The sequence below is a fragment of the Hyla sarda genome, chromosome 4 (genome assembly GCF_029499605.1).
Source record: "Hyla sarda isolate aHylSar1 chromosome 4, aHylSar1.hap1, whole genome shotgun sequence".
Taxonomy (NCBI): domain Eukaryota; kingdom Metazoa; phylum Chordata; class Amphibia; order Anura; family Hylidae; genus Hyla; species Hyla sarda.
In genome coordinates, this window is record NC_079192.1 from 163723215 (window position 1) to 163744545 (window position 21331).

General features: G+C 45.8%; 1 protein-coding gene across 2 annotated transcripts in view; it reads right to left on the reverse strand.

Annotated features, from left to right (window-relative positions):
• Positions 1–21331, reverse strand: part of SORD (sorbitol dehydrogenase) — an 85824-nt gene that overhangs the window by 47379 nt on the left and 17114 nt on the right. The window lies entirely within an intron of this gene.

The window sequence follows — 21331 nt, forward strand, 5'->3', positions numbered from 1 at the left end:
TACCACTTTTGGGAGAAAAGCAGGATTATATTTTAAAATAATCTTATTGTGGTAGCCCTTGGAGGTGTGTATGGTAGCTGGGGTGTTGTTTCGGTATATGAGGGGTTAATGTTAACCCTGTATTCGTGACGCCAGGCTGCGGGCTAGTATGCTGAGGTAATTCTCCGGCCTATCGCCACCCTTCCCAGTAACGATAGGTGCATGCATAAAATGACTGAAGGTCAACAAGATACTTGAACTTGGATAACTTTACTTAAAAGCTTGCGGTACATCCAATGAACAGTAACTGTCTCAGGAATACAGTCTCTATCTAGTGCAATGACTGACAGTTGTTGCGGACCTTGACTTCTCATAAAAGTCTCTGAATTAGGGAAAATTGCGGAGATCCATCCGGATTTAGGGGATAGATAAGGTCCGGTGATCTTGCAGAGTGATTAGGGATTGATACAGTCACAATTTAGACAATATCAGCCGTCGCTGCAAGGCTCAGGCCTAAACTCACTGATGACAGCAGCGCAGATCCTTCTCCATCAGCAGCCCACGAGGAAAGAGAGTGAGCAATGGCCACCACTCCCTTATATGGGCAGGGGCGGGATTGTTTTTACTGGTCCAATTAACTGTCACTCACTGTTACAAGGAGTGATGGGTAGAATACGTCACAGGGACGTCCAAAGGTCCTTAAGCATAAAACCATAGAGTTTACCTGATCACGTGACCCGCAGGTCCTACTACGCTCCGTACAGGTAATTAACTATTTAGATACATTTATACAATCCTTTATATATAAATCCTAAATGATTACTAGACAACTAATACCTAGATGAGAGGTGACTAGGGGTGGACTAGACAATAAGGACCCGCACGTCCTAGGGACTCTGGCTATGGGGACCTATACACAAAGGTACCGGATAGGATGCGCTACCGGGACACCACATTATCTTCTAGTACAATTAGGTACCTTAGGTAAGGATAATCTATAGATAGAGCTTGGATTTCACTTACTCTTTGGGCAGATGTTATTGCCACAAGAAAAACAGTTTTCCATGTATGGAACCTGATGGATGAATCAGACAAAGGCTCAAAGGGATCTTTAGTTAGAGATAAGACAATATTTAAGTTCCATGGGGAAGATAGGTTAGAGATTTTCTGTCGTATTTTGGAAATTGCTGAAAAAAACTTTTTTACCCATTTGTTTTCAGCAATGCTAACATCAAAGAAACAGCCAAGGGCTGCTGCTTGGACCTTTAGTGTACTCAGGGACAACCCCAGATCGAAGCCATCCTGTAGGAAATCTAATATTCTAGGACTATCAGGGTTAAGTAGATCCGGAGGAGAAGAGCTACACCAAGACAGAAACTTGTTCCACTGTTTAAGGTAGATAGAACAGGTGGAATCCTTTTTACTTTTTAGAAGAGTGTCAATCACCTTTCTAGAGAGACCCTTTTTGTTCTAACACAAACCGCTCAATAGCCAGGCTGCCAGTTGGAGATTTTCTAGGTTTTTGTGAAATAGAGGGCCCTGGGACAACAGATAGTCCCTATGAGGAAGAAGAATGGGTTCTGCTATGGCAAGATCTTTCAGAAGACTGAAGCAGCATCTTTTTGGCCACAACGGAGCTATGAAGATGAACTTTCCTCTTCCTAATCTCACCTTCTGGAGAGCTCTCATGATCAGAGGAATTGGTGGAAATGCATAAGCTAGGTGGAATGACCATGTCTGTTGTAGAGCATCCACCCCTTCTGGGTGCTCTCTGGGGTTGAGAGAGAAGAACCGTTGTACCTTCTGATTTTTTCTGGACGCAAAAAGGTCTATCTCTGGAAGACCCCAAGAATGAGTCAGGGAGAGAAAAACTTGAGTATTCAGGGACCATTCTCCTGGATCCAGGATATGGCGGCTCAGAAAATTGGCTGAAGGATTGTCCACTCCCTTTAGGTGTACTGCAGAAAGGGATGACACATTTTTTTCTGACCAAAGAAAAATCTTCTCTGCTAGAATTTTTAGGGGTGTGTGCCTTGTCCCCCCCCTGATGATTGATGAAGGCCACTGCTGTAGTAATGTCTGAGTAGATCTTTACATGAAGGCCCTTCACTAGATCGTTTGAAGCTCTTAAAGCTTTGAATATTGCTTTTAGCTCCCGATAATTTGAGGAATAGGTTCAGGTTTCTGGGCACCATGCACCCTGTAGATGAAGATCTTTTACAAAATTATGCGCGCTGGGCAACATGAGGTAAGGCCAGTAGAAGAGTTATCTCCGCAAAACTAGTCGCCTGCTTCCCCGCAGCCCCAGCTGCGTCTTCCTCTCTTACCCTCCCCACCACCAGCCAGCGGACCACTATGCTGATGCTATACTGACAATAAAAGGATTCTACAATCTGGGTGAGTGCTGAAGCTTTATTTTCTCCTTGCCATACATTTGAATATCCTTATTTCCTTTATTTGCACCCCCGGTATCATGTACTACCACCAGCCTTGCTAGCGATTCCTGCCACGGACTTTCAGTGCAATAGTGGTGCAGTTCCTCTCTTGTCTCATTTCCTACTATCTTTCACTATCGCTCCCCATCCCCAAAGACTGGCATCTGTAGTTATGGAGATGGATGGAAGAGAAATCCCGACTTGAAGATTTTCTTTCTCTAGCCAACACTTTAGTGATTTCTTTACAGTAAGGGGAATTGTCATCTTTTTCTCTAGAGATAACCGAGAGCAATCCCAGGTCTTCAGGAATGACTCTGGCACCAGGGTACCGCAGGCATACAGGAAGTCATTGACCCCAGTATTGACATGGCTTCCCTTAGAGTGACAGATTTACTTCTCATCACCTTTTTTTAATTTCTCCTGAATGAAGGATATTTTTTCCCCTGGAAGAAAGGTTTTTTGTACCTCTGAATCCAGGGTCATGCCTAGGAATCTCTTGGTTCTGGAGGGAGAGAGATCCGATTTCTGGAAATGTATTATCCAGCCAAGGTCTTGCAAAGCATGATACTGTCTGCTGGACCTGAAGAGACAATAGGTGATGAGAATTTGCAGTAATTAATAGGTCGTCTAAGTAGGGAATGATGGGGATCCGTTCTAATCTTAGGAAGGCTACAACCTCTACCATGACCTTTGTAAATATTCTTAGAGCCGAGGATATTCAAAAGGGTAGAGCTTTGAATTGGAAATGGTAGACTTCCTTGTTTAACCGAATTGCAAACCAGAAATATTTCTGATGAGGCTCGTAGCTTGTAATGTGGAAGTAAGCGTCCTTTAAATCTATTGTCGCCATCCAGGAGTTTTTTTTGGATTAGTGGAATAGCAGATTTTAAAGTTTCCATTTTGAATTTTTTGTAGGTAATACATCTGTTTAAACCCTTCAAATTTATAATGGTTCTGAAGGAACCATTGGGCTTTGGGACTAGGAATAAGTTGGAATAATGACCTAGGCCTTGTTCTTGCTGAGGAACTGGTATAATAGCCCCCAGGGATAACAGATCTTTTATACTTGAGCTGAGCCTCATGTTTGCATTTTCTGATCCTAGATCTGTAATGCAGAATCTATGAGGAGGAGGGAAGGCAAACTCGATTCTGAAGCCAAACTCCAGAGAGCTCAGAATAAATAGATTTTTTTATATGTTCGCCCACTGGCGACAAAATCGAGTGAGCCTTCCCCCCACCTGAAGACCGTCATGGTTGTTTTTTTAACGGAAGTGTTTGAAGAAGGGTTGAGCAAAAACTTCATCTACCCGTTTTCCCTTTATACTGCTTGTTTTTGGGAAAGGAACAAAGATTTTTCTTCTGGAAGGACCTTTTTCTTATCTGCAGCTTGCTCCAGAATTTTATCTAACACTGGGCCAAACTTAGAATTACCCTGGAAAGGAATACCGCAAAGTTTACTTTTGGAAGAAGGGTCCCCTTGCCATTTTTTGAGCCATAAGGCTCGCCTGACTGAATTGGACAGAGCAGCCGATCTGGAGGACATTCTGACCGATTCAGTCGAGGCATCTACTAAGAAAGCCTTAGCTAATTTTAACATAGGAACGGATTCTAAAATTTCTTCTCTAGAAGTTTTACTTAAAATATAGTTTTCTAGTTGTTCTAGCCAAATAAACAGGGATCTTGCTACTGTAGTGGCTGCAATATTGGGGTTGATCTGAGCAGAGGAAGCATCCCACAATTTTTTTAACAACCCATCCATCTTACGGTCTAAGGGATCTTTTAGCTGAGAGCTGTCCCCATCTTTTAGCTGAAAGCTGTCCTCAAAAGGTAAGGATGTTTTCTTCACCACCTTAGACACTTGAACATCAAGTTTTGGAACATCATTCCATAGTTTCGTATCTTCTTCACTAAACTGAAATCTAGAACAAAACTCTTTGGAAAACAACAACCTTTTCTCTGGTTCTTTCCACTCTTCCAAGATTAGATCCCTAATGTTGTCATGGACAGTGAACGCCTGTTGTTTTTTAGGTTTAAAGGCCCGCAAACATGTGGTCTTGGATAGAGGTAGGTTCCTCAGTTTCAGGAATGTTCATTGCATTTCTGACAGCATTAACTAAAATTTCTTCTTATCACTCCTTTGAGAACAAGGTTCAATGACTTCTTCTTCTTGAGAATTAGAACCCATGGAAACAATGTCAACTTCAGAATCTGAATCAGAATTTATTAACACTGTAGTTTTTCGTCTTTTTGATGGAGGAGGATCCGAAAGAGAGGGAAGATCCGGCATAAGAAATGGATCTACCGATGTAGATGGCTCTATTAACTGAGCTTTTGGCAGAGCAGCAGCAACATAAGATTCAACTTCAGTTTTTATAATAGAGCGAAGTTCCTCCAAAAAAGACGGGGATTCCTGCTGGATTAATTTATCCGTACAGGCTTTACACAGCGGCTTATTATATCCTTCATGTAAGATAATAGCGCAGATCCCACATTTATTAGGTTTAACCTCAGACTCCTTATCCCTAGGTTTCTTTGGGGCCTCCTTGTCTCCCTAAAGGAGAGAAGGAAACCCATAAGAACAGGGAAAAACACAATATTCCCCCCCCCCCCCCCCAAAAAAAAAGCAGTATGTGAAACCCCCACTGGGTCAGTTACTTACCGGGTTGCCGGGTCCTGTGCGCTCTAGAGATGCCGAGCGGGCAGCGACCGAACTATCCATGATGACATAGGATGTGGATAGACCTGAGACTTCCTCATATGCCTAGGTTTTTTAAATTTGGCGCCCGCCTCCTCTTGGTGTTTTCCGGTGGGCACCATATCTTGGAGGAGGGACTTCAGGGCTTCAGCCAATCCAGGGTAACGCACGTGTACACCGCGCCACATGTACACGCAAGGCGCGTCATACGCACGCGCAATGCCACAGAACGCGTGCGACCCCGCCAGAAACCCGGAAGCAGCCAGGGGAGCTGGAGCACCCAAAGCCGGCCGATACAAACCGGGTCCCCTGCATAAACTCCCGGAGCGCCGCAGAGGACCGAATGCGGGACCAGAGAGGTACCTCCACAACAGGCCATGACCCGGTGTGGGGTATGAGAGAGGGAGGCCTGAGGTGACCGACTCTCCCCGCCTGGACTCCACCATACGCAGCCCGCCTGGAAAAAAGGAACAGACCTCTCTGCACCACTGTTCCATAGGAACAGGAAACACTGAGGGACTATGGAGGGAGGGGCCCTTTTAACCTCTCTTGTGCTTCCTGTTCTTATGCAGATAGGGGGCAATCTCATGTGGTGCTGTTGTGACTGGACAAAGTGAAAACTACTTTCAGTACAAAGTAAATGTACTTTATGTATATACTATGGCTGAGAAAGACAGGGCTGGCACCAATGCAGGTAAGCAGGTGTTAATTAACTGCTATGTGGAGTGGAGAGGCGCAGAGATAGGAAACACTCCTGGGGGTGCTAATCATAAGTCCAGAAATATTGTATGCAACAAATGGTAGAAAACAGCAGATTGCACTCACCCATCCGAGGTAAAAAGATTTCTTTATTCGATGCTTGTTAAAACATGTGGAGGTAGGGGTAGAGAGATGCGGTCAGCGTTAGCTGACTGACCGACCGAGGCGAGGCAGCGCTCCTTTCGCGGTTCAACCCGCTTTCTCAAGCCTGCTACTCGTCACACCTGTGCGCCCTTTTACCTGGCGCTGCGGGTGACGTAACGTGCAGAAAGAGGTAAGACAGCTAGAAGAGAGGGGGAATAGAGGAGGGGGAGAAAGAGAGAGGGAGGGAGATAGAGGGGGGAGGAGGAGAACAAGGGAAGAAGTGAGGGAGGAGAAAGGGAGGGGAAGGGAAGGAAAAAAAAGATAGGAAAACAAGAAAGGAATAGATAAAATATAACAATGCAAAATACAAATAATTCAGAGCAAACAACAACTAGGTAAGAAAGGCGTTCAGTTCGTTTCTTTCATTCCAACCTAAATTACCTAAGGCATTAGTACGTGCGATCCAAATGGCCTTGCATCTACGGAGGGCATTAACCCTATCGTGTCCTTTATCTATGTGCTCCAGGCCAATTAATTTGAGAGCGCTTTGGTGCTCTCAAATTTGGTGATAGGTTATATTTTCCTTCCGGACCTATCATCGCATTCAAGCGAAGTAAAACTATTAAAAACGTCTTAGTGTCAAGCACTTTCTCACCCCAGAAAAAAGATGAAAAAAAGAGTAAAAACTGGCTAACAGATATACAACCTATAGGGAACTTCCCCTGTGGTAATTGTCCCTACTGTGCCCGTACCAAAAAAACTGCCTTTCACAGAATAGGAGGATATGAGGCACATATTAAACAATTCATCTGCTGTAGATCGAAATTTGTGGTATACGGACTGTATTGCGATTGATGCTGTTTTTACATTGGATCCACTATTAGATGTGTCTTCACAAGGAACCGTGAACATCTTCGTTCTATCGTCACAGGAACAGGAGCAAGCAGAATGATAGAACACATTAGAACTGTGCACAATAGCGACCAAAGCGCTCTCAAATTCATTGGCCTGGAGCACATAGATAAAGGACACGATAGGGTTAATGCCCTCCGTAGATGCGAGGCCATTTGGATCGCACGTACTAATGCCTTAGGCAATTTAGGTTGGAATGAAAGAAACTAACTGAACACCTTTCTTACCTACCGTATTTTTCGCCATATAAGACGCTCCGGCATATAAGACGCACCCAATTTTAAAGGAGGAAAATCTAGAAAAAAAAGATTCTGAACCAAATACTGTAGTAAAATATTTTATATCAGTATAGTTCCCCCACAATAGTTGGCAGTATAGTTCCCCCACAATGGTAGGCAGCTCCTCCCTCATCCCCCCCCCCCACAATAGTTGGCAGTATAGTTCCCCCACAACGGTACGCAGCTCCTTCCCCTTCCCCCTCCCCCTCCCCCCCACAATGATTGGCAGTATAGTTCCCCCACAATAATTGGCAGTATAGTTCCCCCACAATGGTAGGCAGCTCCTCCCCCCTCCCCCCCACAATGGTTGGCAGTATAGTTCCCCCACAATAGTTGGCAGTATAGTTCCCCCACAATGGTAGGCAGCTCCTCCCCCCTCCCCCCCACAATGGTTGGCAGTATAGTTCCCCCACAATAGTTGGCTGTATAGTTCCCCCACAATGGTTGGCAGTATAGTTTCCCCACAATAGTTGGCAGTATAGTTCCCCCACAATGGTAGGCACTGGCAGCTCCCCCCCCCACAATAGTTGGCAGTATAGTTCCCCCACAATGGTAGGCAGCTTCCCCCCCCTCCAAAATGGTAGGCAGCTCCCCCCCCCCCCTCCACAATGGTTGGCAGTATAGTTCCCCCACAATGGTTGGCAGTATAGTTCCCCCACAATGGCTGGCAGTATAGTTCCCCCGCAATAGTAGGCAGCTCCCCCCCACAGACATACAGCTTCAAGCCATATACAGTGTATGGCTGGAGGCTGTATCTCTGTGTGCTGCCCCCACAGTGTTCCGGTCACTGCTCCTCTGGCCCAGTGTCACATCTACTGCTATGGCCTATGGACCATAGCAGTAGGTGCCGGGACCGGAGGAGCGGTGACCGGAACGCTGAAGATTACACACCGCCGGTCACTCACCAGGCCCCGGTCGGCGTGCGTCTTCCTCCGGTCCTCCGGCACCTCTATGGTTGTACGCACGGGACGTCACTGAGGTCCCGTGCGCACAACCATAGAGAGGCAGAGGATCGCAGGAGGACCGGAGGAGGACGCGCATCGGCCGGGGAATGGTGAGTGACCCGCGGACATCCTTATGTCCTGAAAAGATTTTTCGGGACATAGGGATGTCCGGCATAGGAAAACCTATGATTTTATCTGCCCGGGCCGGCTCCTGTGTGCGGCTGCAGGCGGGGGCGGCCAGAGCAGGTAAAAACGAATACTGTATATTAAAAACCAGGGGGCCTCCAGCTGTTGTGAAACTACAACTACCAGCATGCCCAGACAGCCTTTGCCGGTCCGGGCATGCTGGTAGTTGTAGTTTCAGAACAGCTGGAGGCCCCCTGGTTTTTAGTATACAGTTATTAGTAATTCACTTGCCCGGCACCCAGAACTGTATGTTCCAGGCGTAGGGCAATAAACATAGCCGGTGAGAGGTGAAAAATTCACCGGGGGTCATGAGGCTGCTGCGGGTGGGGAGCGGGTAGTCAGCGCTGTACCGCACCGCCGCAGCCTCTGTACTTACAGCTGACTTCCCGCTCTCGCCCTCAGCAGCCTCGGGCGTATATTCGCCGTATAAGACGCACCAACTTTTCCCCCCACGTTTTGGGGAAGAAAAAGTGCGTCTTATACGGCGAAAAATACGGTAGTTGTTGTTTGCTTATCCTCTGAATTATTTGTATTTTGCATTGTTATATTTTATCTATTCCTTTCTTGTTTTCCTATCTTTTTTTTCCTTCCCTTTCTCCTCCCTCACTTCTTCCCTTGTTCTCCTCCTCCCCCCTCTTTCTCCCTTCCTCTTTCTTCTTCTCCCCTTCCCTTCTACCTGTCTTACCTCTTTCTGACGAGTAGCAGGCTTGAGAAAGCGGGTTGAACCTCGAAAGGAGCGCTGCCTCGCCTTGGCCGGTCAGTCATCTCTCTATCCCTATCTCCACATGTTTTAACAAGCATCAAATAAAGAAATCGTTTTACCTCCCATGGGTGAGTGCAATCTGCTGTTTTCTACCATTTGTTGCATACTTTATGTATATGTCGACATGCCTTTCTGTGGTATTGATTCCTTGGGGAGCAAGCCCATTTTGAACTTAAAGGGGTACTCCGCTGCTCAGCGTTTGGAACAAACTGTTCCGAACGCTTGAGCATGACGTCATAGCCCTGCCCCCTCAATGCAAGTCTTGCATTGAGGGGGCGGGGCTATGAAGTCACAAGCTCCCAGGGCCGGCTCCAGCGTTCGGAGCAGTTTGTTCTAAACGCTGAGCAACAGAGTACCCCTTTAAGGACCAAAGCATTTTTTGCTAATCTGACCACTATCACTTTAAGCATTAATAACTCTGTGATGCTTTAACTTATGAATTTGATTCCGAGACAGTTTTTTCCTGACATATTCTACTTTATGTTAGTGGTAAATTTTCATCAATACGAAACTTTCATGAAAAATTTTAACATTTTGCATTATTCTAACTTTGAAGCTCTCTGAGTGTAAGGAAAATGAACATGCCAAATAAATTATATATTGATTCACATATACAATATGTCTCCTTTATGTTGGCATAAAGTTGACATGTTTTTGATTTTTGAAGACCATAGAGGGCTTCAAAGTTTAGCAGCAATTTTTCATGAAAATTTTAAAATCTGAATTTTTTAGGGATCTGTTTGAAGTGAATTTTAGGGTCTTTATTAGGGATGAGCGAATCAAATCTGATTAATCAAAATTTGATAAGAATTTCAGGAAAGATTTGCTTCGCAACGAATCTGAATATTGGGGCAATTAGTTTGCACAAATCGCTTCATTAAACTCCATTTTGTGCGGTCCAGGCTCCGGGGCATCTAAAATGGAAGATCCACATGTGAGGACATGGGTCAAGGAACTCTGGGAAGGCGGGATGACCCTGAATAACATGCAGCATGCAGCCTATCAGCAGCCGGCCACCTCTGTGAGGTCACAGCCCTATATAAATCGGCAGCCATTTTGCGGTCAGGCATTGCAACGTTTTATTCCAGAGAGAACATTTTATTGCAGGGAGAGATAGAGCAGAGTGTGCGTTGCATAGAAAACAGCTTGACAGCAGTGATTCAGCACAAGCCAAAATCACTGCAGAATAGCACTGACAGAGAAGGGAGAGAGAAAGTACACTTTTGGGTGTAATATAAAGAGACTACTGCTGGAGTGGTGTACAGCAACTCTAAAGCTTATTGGGGCCAGTTAGTCTGAGCACTAAAATCCATTGTCACCTGCTATGACTGCCTAATAAAACTGTACTGGGCTCTACTACACAGTGATTCTGTACTGCTGCAGTTAGGCGTACAACAACTGTAAAGCTAACAGGGACCAGTTAGGGTGAGCATGAAAAGCCATGGTCACCTGATTACAGTGCCTAATACAGGTTGCGTAGTAGAGCTTATTGTCCTCTTATAAGTGTAACCTGTGCGTACATAGGTGGTGTATGTTTTTTTTTCCTGTGAAACTAATTTGGGCCTAGTTACTGTGAAAGGCCAGTCAAAGCTACACCCTTGTTTCTGTAGCCTTATACAGTTTGTAATGGAGCGTATTGTCCACCTCACATGAGTGTTTACTCTAAGTACACCTACGTGGTGTCCTTCATATATTTTCCTATTAAACTAATTTGGGCCTAGTTACTGTGAAATGCCAGACAAAACTACACACTTGTTTCTGTAGTCTAATACAGTTGTAAGCGTAGTGGAGCGCATTGTCCTCCTCCTCATAAGTGTAACATATACACACTCAGCTGGTGTATAAAGTATGTCAGGCAGAGAAGTGCCAGGACGTGCACAGAGGAGTAGCAGAGGCCTAAATTCATCATGCACAGGCAGAGGTCGCAGCAGAGTAGAGGCGTGTGGCAGCAGTAGTCGCAGCGAGAGGTCTGAGCTCCCGGTGTCAGCTAGCAGTCGTGTCTAAACCAGCAGCCGTGATCGATCGGTTCATTCGGTCGTCCACTTCATCCCAAGTGACATCCTACGCCCCCAGTCAACAGTCTGTGGGTTCCTCATACTTAATCCTCGGTTGGCATGGCCCTCATGCTGCTGCTGCCACCTCCAGGCTCTGTCATTGTGCTGCCATATGGTCTCCTCATGCTGATGCTGCCACCTCCAGGCTCTCATTGTGCTGCCATATGGTCTCCTCATGCTGATGCTGCCACCTCCAGGCTCTCATTGTGCCGCCATATGGTCTCCTCATGCTGATGCTACCACCTCCAGGCTCTCTCATTGTGCTTCCATGGATACTGTAAAACATAGTTAAGGTGCTGGTCCCCAGTTACAGAAATTCCTCCGCATTACAACACAAGTAAGTATTGAAAATATGCGTTAGCTAAAACTTAACTTTTCTTAGGATAAAATATATGGGCCCAGAAATCTTTTGAAATCTAACAAAAGGAAAGGTGTGCAAAAAACACCATGTGCCACATACACCACAAAGTATTGATGCAATGCAAAGACCTCTAAAAGGTGGAAGGGAACAACGTATAGTCCATTTTAACAGATGGGGATAAAAACTTCCCCTGTAAGGCCCTACTCTCTCACTATTAATTCCCTTACTGGCAAGTGTTACTCGCCCTAAAAAAGCGTGGCCCCACACAGGAACCTCTCCCTATTTCCACCTAAAATACTGCCATTTCCCAGGGTTTTTAGTTGGAAATAGGGAGAGGTTCCTGTGTGGTGCCACCCTTTTTAGGGTGAGTAACACTTGCCAAAAAGGCAATTAATTGGGCGAGAGTAGGGCATGAAGGGGAAGTTTTTACCCCCACCTGCTACATTGGACAATACGTTGTTCCCTTCCACCTTTTGGAGGCAAGTGTTACTTGTCCTAAAAAGGGCGGCCCCACACAGGAACCTCTCCCTATTTCCAACTAAAAACCCTGGGAAATGTCAGTGTTTTTAGGTGGAAATAGGGAAAGGTTCCTGTGTGGGGCCACCCTTTTTAGAGTTCTTTGCTTCCCATCAATATTTGGTGGTGTAGGTGGCACATGGTGTTTTTTGCACACCTTTACTTTTGTTAGATTTCACAAAAAATGTGGGTCCATATATGTCATCCTAAGAATAATATTAAGAGTTAAGTTTTACATAATGCATATCCTCAATACTTTCTTGTGCACACCAACACGTTGTCTTTTGCCTATCTGCCTCAGCTACTATTCTGACCCTGCCACTCACCTGATGCCACACGTCTGATGCAAAGTTCTTTTTCTTTCACCCACCTTCATCACTGGGTACTGGTATTAACACCCACCACCCCACTCTACCAAAGTGTACCAAAGTGCACGGCAGCGCCAACATGTGGAGCTGTAACTACGGTCAGGGACAATACATGTCCTTTACGGCCCACTGAGTGAATGTGATTCCTGCACAGCCACAACAGCAACTTGGACAGGTCCCACCGCTTCCGCCTCCACACTCAGGCCATTGGTCCTGTGGCAGTGTGACTCCGCCTCCTCATCCTCCCGTGTCCTCAGCATTCACTACACGCACAAGTCTCAGTGCCCCTCCAGCATACCATGTGTGCAGGGCACAGCGATGTCACACTGTTCTTCACATGGTTTGCCTTGGCGAACGGAGTCACACAGGGGAGGAAATGCTAAAAGTCATTCATCAAGAAATCGAATCATGGCTCACTTCACGAAAACTGGAAATGGGAACCATGGTGACCGACAACGGAAATTACCAATCACCAGGCTCTGTCATTGTGCTGCTGTGTGGCAGTGATTCTAATACCGACAGCTGTAATCTGAAAGTCATACTGAAAGAGAGTATTATTTCACTAACACAGCACATGTTCTACACGCCTATTGAGGCTCTCTGTAGCCGTTTTTAATAGCTATTCACTGTGAATAAATTCGGACCGACCGCGAATCGGCCAAATCAAATTTTATAAAAAATTTGCTCATCTCTAGTTCTTTATGTTAGAAATACCCGATAATGGACCCGATTATAAAAACTGCACCCCTCAAAGTATTCAAAATGACATTCAGAAAGTTTGTTAACCCCTTAGGTCAGCAGTACTCAATGCAGCGGTCTTGGGGTGGGGTGGGGGAAATTAATGCTGCAGGGGTCTTGGGGGGGGGGGGGGGTGAATGATGCAGGGTTCTGGTCTTGGGGGGTGAATTGTGCAGGGGTCTGGTCTTGGGGGGGTGAATTGTGCAGGGGTCTGGTCTTGGGGGGGGAAGGATGAATGATGCAGGGGTCTAGTCTTGGGGGGGGGGGGGGAGATGAATGATGCAGGGGTCTGGTCTTTGGGGGGGGGAGAGATGAATGATGTTGGGGTCTGGTCTTGGGGGGAATGAATGCTGCAGGGGTTGTGGGGTGGGAGAAATTAATGCTGCAGGGGTCTTGGGGTGGGGGGAGGTGAATGATGCAGGGGCCTGGTCTTGGGGGGGGGGGGGGGGAGATGAATGATGCAGGGATCTGGTCTTGGGGGGGGGGGATGAATGATGCAGGTGTCTTGGGGGGGATGAATGATGCAGGCGTCTTTGGGGGGAAAGGTTAATGATGCAGTGGTCTTGGGGGAGGAGAAGATAAATGATGCAGGGGTCTTGTCTTGGGGGAGTGTAAAGATGAATGATGCAGGCGTCTTCGGGGGGGGGGGGGGAGATGAATGATTCGGGTGGGGAGTGTTAAGGCAGAAGGGGACAGAGGGGTCTGGGGGGACAGAAAAGTGTAAAGATAAATGATGCAGGGTTCTTGGGGGGCAGAGGAGTCTGCAGGAGGACTAAGGGGGCCATCCACATTGAGGACATTTCTCCGCCAGAAATCTGCTTGCAGCAGTCCAATTGTTTTCTGCTGCTCTGTAGAACCGCCACATTAGAATTCCCCCAGCACAGTGTAAAGAAGTCCTTAGGGGTCTGCAGGAGGAGGGGAACATGGATCTAGGGGGAGTTCAGGGGTGGGAATTTGACAAACAGAGGAAACAGTGTCTGGCAGTATTATTTTATTAACAAAGTAACCAATGCTGTGCAGGCATCAGACTCTGAAAAGAAGATGGAGCTGAAAGAAGACAAAGACCAGATGAAGAAAAAAGTAAAGACAATAGAGAAGACGTCTCCTGTGAGTCAGTAAACAATTGTTTATTTTACCGACGGTGCCCCATCAGAGCTGGAGTCACTTGTAATTTCTGCATTGATCATCGGTGACACTGTACCTCAATCTGTGGTTGTCCAACTGTTACAAAACTACAACTCCCATAATGCCTGAAGCTTTGTAACAGCTGGAGAGCCACTTAAACCGAGGTGATTTTAATGCATGCAGCTCATTTTATTTTAATGGGTGTCGAACTGCTGCGACTCCCACTGTAAAAAAAATGGTCTGCATAGTCTAAAATGCCCGACCTTATTTTTCTCCCAGTCTAGCCCTGGAAGTAAGCATATTACAGGTTTTTCCCAACCTTTAACTCTACAGTTGTTTCACAACGACAGCTGCCATCATACTCTTCTGTCTGCATGATGGGAGTTGTAGTTTTGCACCAGGTGGAGAGCTCACATGGGGGGCAGGCACAGTTTATATGGGTGGGGGAGGCATCATGGCACAGTTCATATGGGGGGAGGACGGCATTGTAGCACAGTTCATATAGGGGGCAGGCTTAAATGGCAGAATTATACTCAGAAACAGGGTGTATGGCAGTATTATGTCAGGGGCATGGTGTTTGACAGCATTATATTTAGGTACAGGTAGTTGAGTACCCCTGCCTTAGGTGTTTCACAGGAATAGCAGCAAAGTGGAGGAGAAAATTCAAAATCTTCATTTTTTACACCTACCCATTTTTTTCCATTTTTACAAGGGGTAAAAGGCCCACCAAAATTTGTTACCCAATTTCTCTCGAGTAAGCAAATATCTCATATGTGGATGTAAAGTGCTCTGTGGGTGCACTAGAGGACTCAGAAGGGAAGGAGCGATATTGGGCTTTTGGAGAGGTTTTTGGGGGGCATGTCACATTTAGGAAGCCCCTATGGTGCCAGAACAGCAAAAAAAGACCACATGGCACATTATTTGGGAAACTACACCACTCAAGGAACGTAACAAGGGGTACAGTGAGCCTTAACACCCCACAGGTGATTGACAAACCTTTATTAACCCCTTAAGGACACATGACGTACCGGTACGTCATGTGTCCACTCCCAATCTATAACGCGGGGCCACGGCGTGGCCCCGAGTCATAGCGGGTCGGGCCCGGCCATTAACAATGACGGGGACCCGTGGCTAATAGCGCGCGGCATTGATCGCGGTGCCGCGCGCTATTAACCCTTTAGACGCGGTGTTCAAAGTTGAACGCCGCGTCTAAAGTGAAAGTGAAAGCATGTCGGTTAGCTCAGGGAGCTGTTTGGGATAGCCGTGGCGAAATCGCGGCATCCTGAACAGCTTACAGGACAGTGGGAGGGCCCCTACCTGCCTCCTCACTGTCCAATCGCCAAATGACTGCTCAGTGCCTGAGATCCAGGCATGAGCAGTCAAGCGGCAGAATAATCGATCACTGGTTTCCTATGAGAAACCAGTGATCAATGTAAAAGATCAGTGTGTGCAGTGTTATAGGTCCCAAAGTGCAAAAAAAAAAAAAAAAGTGAATAAAGATCATTTAACCCCTTCCCTATTAAAAGTTTGAATCACCCCCCTTTTCCCATAAAAAAAAGTGTAAATAAAAATAAACATATATGGTATCACCGCGTGCAGAAATGTCAGAATTATAAAAATATATCGTTAATTAAACCGCACGGTCAATGGCGTACGCGCAAAAAAAATTCCAAAGTCCAAAATAGTGCATTTTTGGTCACTTTTTATATCATGAAAAAATTAATAAAGTCCTATCAATGCAAAAATGGTACCGCTAAAAACTTCAGATCACGGCGCAAAAAATGAGCCCTCATACCGCCCCATACGCGGAAAAATAAAAAAGTTACAGGGGTCAGAAGATGACAATTAAAACATATTAATTTTCCTGCATGTAGTTATGATTTTTTCAGAAGTACGACAAAATCAAACCTATATAAGTATTGTATCATTTTAATCGTATGGACCTACGGAATAAAGATAAGGTGTCATTTTTACCGAAAAATGCACTATGTAGAAACGGAAGCCCCCAAAAGTTACAAAACGGCGTTTTTTTTTTTTTCTATTTTGTTTCACAATGATTTTTTTTCCATTTCGCCGTAGATTTTTGGGCAAAATGACTGAAGTCATTACAAAGTAGAATTGGTGGCGCAAAAACTAAGCCATCATATGGATTTTTAGGTGCAAAATTGAAAATTGAGTTATGATTTTTTAAAGGCAAGGAGGAAAAAACGAAAATGCAAAAACGAAAAAACCCTTGGTCCTTAAGGGGTTAAAGTAGGACGTGATAATGACAAATTTATTTTTTTCACTAAAATGCTGGGGTTTCCTCTAACTTTTAATTTTCACAACGGGTAGTAGGAGAAAATGTCCCCAAAATATCCCATATGTGGATGTAAAGTGCTCTGCAGGAGCACCACAGAGCTCAGAAGAGAAGGAGCACCATTAAAGGACATCTGCAAAAAAGACAACTTATCCCCTATCCACAGGATGAGATAAGTGTTTGATCGCGAGGGGTATGACCGCTGGCACGATCTCCTGCACAGGGCTATGGCTCTGCCGTGGCTCTCCCATGCAGGAGGCTTGCCGGCCACTGTTCAAAAAAAATTGTCAGACACCTGTAGGGTGTAAATTATCACTGCACCCCTTGTTATGCTCCTTGAAGGGTGAAGTTTCCAAAATGGGATACACTGTTCTGGCAGCATGGGGGTTTTGTAAACACAGATGGCCTTCAACTCCAGCCAAATTCTCTCTCCAAAAACCAAATTTTGCTCCTTCTCTTCTGAGCATTGTAGTGCGCCCACAGAGAACTTTACGTCCACATATGGGGTATTTCCTTACTCATAAGAAATGGGGTTACACATTTTGGGCAGATTTCTCTCCTATTACCCCTTGTGAAAATGAAAAATTTGGCGTAACACCAGCATTTTAGTGAAAAAGATAAAAATTTTCCCCCGCAGAGCACGTCCTCATATGGAGTGTTACAAATTTTGGGGGTCTTTTTCTCCTTTTACCTCTTGTTAAAATGAAAAGTATGGGGCAACATACTCTTCCTTTTCATAAGGGGTTAAATGAGAAAAAGCCACCCCCCCCCCCCCCCCCCCCCCAAATTTGTACTGCAATTTCTCCCAAGAACGTAAATACCCAGATGTGGAATTCCTATCGCCCGACGCCCGGGACATGCAGTTCTGGGCACCGAGCAGGTGAATTTTTCAGGCCCTTAGCCCTGCTTCGGGCAAGTAGGGCCGGACCTGAAAGCCCCCGACAAGCACGGTGGCGCTCAGAGGAGTGTATGGAGTGGGCTCCGGACTCGTGCCCGCACACCATGTTCAGTGCAGCTTTCTGTGGCGCTTTGTTGCAAAGTCCTGAATCTTTTCCGATAAGTCTCTGGAGTCAGATTAAAACTTTTTAGCAGGGCAGATTTTGTTGCCTCATAGTCCTGGTCACTTTCAGAGGGAAGCGAAGCAAAAACATCCAGAGCTTTCCCTCGCAGCCGTGGGGTTAGATATCGTCCCCACTGTTCCTTAGGTAGATGGATTTGTCGGCAAACCTTTTCAAATCCCCTCAGGAACACATCCAGATCACCATCTTTCTCCAACATGGGGAAATGTTCCAAGCGGGGTTTGTGGTCTCCTTGATCCTGCACATCACTCCGTGCGGATGAAGCAACCCCTCTCAGCCTCAGAACCTCCAGTTCATGCCTCTGTTGGGCCTCTCTTTCTGACGCCACTCTCTCTGCAGCTCGTATCTGTGCCTCTCTCTGCAGCTCATATCTGTGCCTCTCTCTGCAGCTCATATCTGTGCCTCTCTCTCTGCAGTTTGGTACTGGAGAAGCAGTTGGAGTTTCATATTGGCATCCACATTTCCAAGGTGTTGTAAGGCAGTCCGCATATAAGAGTCCAAGGCCTCATGTGGAGTACTGTCCTGAAGGGGAGTAATGTTGTATTCCCCAGGAGATATCAGTCCTTGGATGGCAGTTCTAGCTGCAGGACTTTGTCTCATGTCACTCCGCTCTTCTGCACGGGCATCATACTCCACAAGATCAGCAATGAGTTGTTCCTTGTTCTTTCCTGCAGTAGGGATGTCCTTTTCTTGGCACATTAGCTCCAGTGCAGGCTTGGACTGCTTGCGATATGCCTCCATATTTCCGAGATGAGACAGAGGAGGTAAAACAGGAGATGGGGAGGACAGAACTATCTTGCACTCTTTTTGTATGTCTTTTAAACCAGCACTGAGCTCTGTCTTTGGAATTTACACACAAGAATATGTATGCAATTTCTTTTTAGTGCTAAGATTTCCTTACAGGTAAAATCCGGCAAGCACTAAAAATCTCTAAATATATACCAACGCTGCCACCAGTTGTCACGATCACACCCTATCGGTCCAGCTAAGACGCTAGAGAGAGTGTGATGGTGCAAGGGTTAAAGCCGCCAGACCTCTGGGTATCCACTACTAGTCCCAGCAAGTCACCAAATTAACCCTGAGATAAACGTGTTTCCACCAGAGCTGCCTTCAGAAAGGTGAGCTCATATATTTAGAGATCAAAGACCAGAGCTGATTAATTAAACATTTAATCTGATAAAAGGTATCACAGTGCTGACTATATAAAAATACAGAAACAAATGACATACAGGTATAAAAATATATAAAAGAGTTTTGCAAGGCAAGTTCAGAAAACAACAGATGAAGTTCTTACAGCATAATGATATAGCAGTCCATGAGAGTGAGTTCCAGCTGTTCTTAGGATGGTCTTGTCAGCTTGTTGCACAGCATTGAACACCCCGAATATAGCATTGTTAAATATTATATACCTGCCTTTTTGGAGGGAGACTCCATTCCCCCCTCCCCGCTGATCCCACCAGGGGGCATCTCTGTTCCTGGCCCTCTTCTCTGGTTGATTATATGATGGGACCAGAGTTTCCCTTACATCCTGCTGCTTCAAAAGAGCCCCTGACTTAAAAGGAGATACAAACAAACAGCCAGACCCCCAATAAAATGCAATACACAAAAGGACACACCGTCCGAATGACCTCTCACCCATGTCCTGGACAATCCATTACACACAGTCATAACTTATAATACACATATAGGATTTTAATAATCAGGCCTTGGGCCTGACACCTCCTAAAAGTCCCCTAAGGGATTAATAAAGTGTAAAAAAAAAAAAAAAGCTGCAGGCCTCCGTCGTGCGTCCCCAGCGTCGTTGCTATGCACGGCGCGGCGCACTGACGTCATGCGCCGCGCCGTTCAGCGCATAGCAACGACGCCGGGGACGCACGCCGGAGGCCTGCAGCAGCGCGGACCCGACTCAGGTAATTATGCCACCGGGGATGGGGGGAGGCAATGGGGCAGCGGCGCCGGCAATGGGTGCCGCTGCCCCTTCTCTCCCCCTGGCTGTCGGCGCCGCTTCTCTCCCCCTGGCTATCGGCGCCGGCACCGATAGTCAGGGGGACAGAACGGGCAGCGGCGCCGATAATCAGGGAGTGAGAAGGGCCGACAGCAGCGCTCTAGACCCCAGGAAAGGCAGGGGGAGAGAAGCGGGCAGCGACGGCCTCTCTCCCCCTGCCTTTCCTGGGGGTGTATCGGCGTATAACACGCACACAGACTTTAGGCTAAAAATTTTAGCCTAAAAAGTGCGTGTTATATGCCGATAAATACGGTAATCATAATAAAGATAAACATATTTGCTATCGATGCGTACGTAATTGTACGACCTATTAAAATATAACATTATGTATCCCGTACGGTAAATGACAAATGTAAAAAAAATATATACCAAAACCACAGAATTGCAATTTTTATAATATCCCAGAAAAAAGTTAAAAAAGTGATTAAAAAGTCAGATCAATACCAAAATGGTACAGATACAAAAAACTAATTATGGCGCAAAAAATTTGCCCTTATAGAGCCTCGTATGCAGGAAGAAAGAAAAAAAAAAGCTACAGGGGTCAGGAAATGGCAATTTAATATAACTAAAACATGACGGAAACTATACAAATCTGGTATTGCTGTAATCAGGCCGGCCTAAAGTATCAAAATAACATGTTAGCTCAACCACAAGGTAAATGGAGTAGAAAAGAAAACCAACAAATTTGCTACATTATTTTTTACAATTTCAATTTCACTTCAATATTTTTTGTTTCGAAGCATATGTTATGGAAAAATTCAAAAGGTATAATCATAGTAGTTAGTTATGGCTATTATAGGGCGAGGAGAAAAAAATTAGAGTATAAAAGCGAAAATTGGCCCGGACAAGATGATCATCATGAGGGACAAGTAGATTTTGCTCCGTTTTAGTCCTGTGGACAAGTAGTTTTTTTAATTAAATTTCCACACCCCTGAATACCCCATATGTGGCACTAAACTGTTGCCTTGAAATATGACAGGGCTCCAGAGTGAAAGAGCACCATGCCAATTTGAGGCCTAAATTAGGGATTTGCAAAGGGACGGATCCGGATGCAAGCATGGTACGTGTCTCCTCTACCAAGAATACCATACGGCAGTGTTTCCCAAACAGGGCACCTCCAGCCGTTGCAAAACTTCCAGCATGCCTGGACAGTCAATGCCTGTCTGGCATTGTTGGGAGTTGTTGTTTTGCAACAGCTGGAGGCTCTGTTTTGGAAACAGTGCCGTACGAAACTTTTATATTTTTATTAGGGGGGGGGGGGGGCGGGGGTAACTGTGTAAGGGTGTGTATATGTAGTTTTTTGCTCTTTATTTTGTGTAGTGTAGTGTTTTTAGGGTACGGTCACATGGGTGGGGATTTACAGTGAGTTTCCCACTGGGAGTTTGAGCTGCGGTGAAAATTTTCCGCAGCTCACACTTGCAGGGGAAAACTCACTATAAACCCCCACCTGTGTAAGTGTACCCTGTACATTCACATGGGGGGAAGGGTGGCAAACCTCCAGCTGTTTCAAAACTACAACTCTCAGAATGAACTGACAGACCGTGAATGCTGGGAGTTGTTGCTTTGCCACAGCTGGAGGCACGCTGGTGGAGAAACACCAAATTAGCTAACAGACTAACTCAGTGTTTCCCCACCAGTGTGCCTCCAGCTGTAGAAAAACTACAACTCCCAGCATGCACGGTCTGTCAGTACATGTTTGGAGACAGTGAATTCCAAACAGTGGCCCTCGAGAACTTGCAAAACTACAAAGC